Consider the following 1,046-nt stretch of genomic DNA (forward strand, 5'->3'; position numbering starts at 1 on the left):
GATTATTAATTGATGGCGGAGGGTGTAGCTTGCGGTGGATAGTACCATCATCGTTAGGCAGGGGGTCCTGGATTGTGTTAGAGAGACAGAAGGTTTTTTATATTATTATTATTATTTTTAAGATTTATTTATTTATTTATTTTGGTTTTTCGGAGACAGGGTTTTTTTTGTATAGCCCTGGCTGTCCTGGAACTCACTGTGTAGACCAGGTTGGCCTCGAAGTCAGAAATCCGTCTGCCTCTGCCTCCCAAGTGCTGAGATTAAAGGCGTGCACCACCACTGCCCAGTAAGATTTATTTACTGCCCGGTAAGATTTATTTATTTAATTTAGATATGAGTACAATGTTGCTGTCTTCAGACACACTGGAAGAGGGCATAAGATCCCATTACAGATGGTTGTGAGCTACTATGCGGTTGCTGGGAGTTGAACTAAGGACCTCTGGGAGAGCAGTTAGTGCTCTTAACCACTGAGCCACCATCTCTCCTGCCCTGAGTTGCTCTAGTTCACAGCAGTTACCACAGCAATGGAAGGCAAACCAGGATGGGGTCTATGCCATCAGCAGAGCCCCAGATTGGAAAACTTCAAATCAAATATGATCCTGAAAACTAAATGAGAGCAGCCCCGGTGAGTTGACACCTAGATTGCAAGGACCCTGGCAATCACTACAGCTTCTGGGGAAACTCACATTGTCTCCTTGCCTTTCACCCCACTTCTCTGTAGCATTCCTGATGCTTACTTGAATCTCAATTCAGAATACCCTGTTCTAGCCTCCCTTATAGGTCTGATCAGCCAGGCAGTTGAGTAATGTCTGTGAATTCCCTTCTCCATCAACTACCTTTGCTTAGCAGAGAAATGCTCCACCTACTTCATTCACAGAAAAACTCTGATTTCCATGGAACTTCTGCTCCTCTCCATCAGTTGTATTTGGTTAAGTCTTGCTCAGCAAATGGCATGGCATCTTTAGAGACCCACATTTTTACAACCCACTTAGTGAAGAAAGCATCTAGCTTCCTGAAGGTATTGGGCAATGTTGTGTTTCATGCTA

Source organism: Mastomys coucha, unplaced genomic scaffold (genome assembly GCF_008632895.1).
Source record: "Mastomys coucha isolate ucsf_1 unplaced genomic scaffold, UCSF_Mcou_1 pScaffold7, whole genome shotgun sequence".
NCBI lineage: Eukaryota > Metazoa > Chordata > Mammalia > Rodentia > Muridae > Mastomys > Mastomys coucha.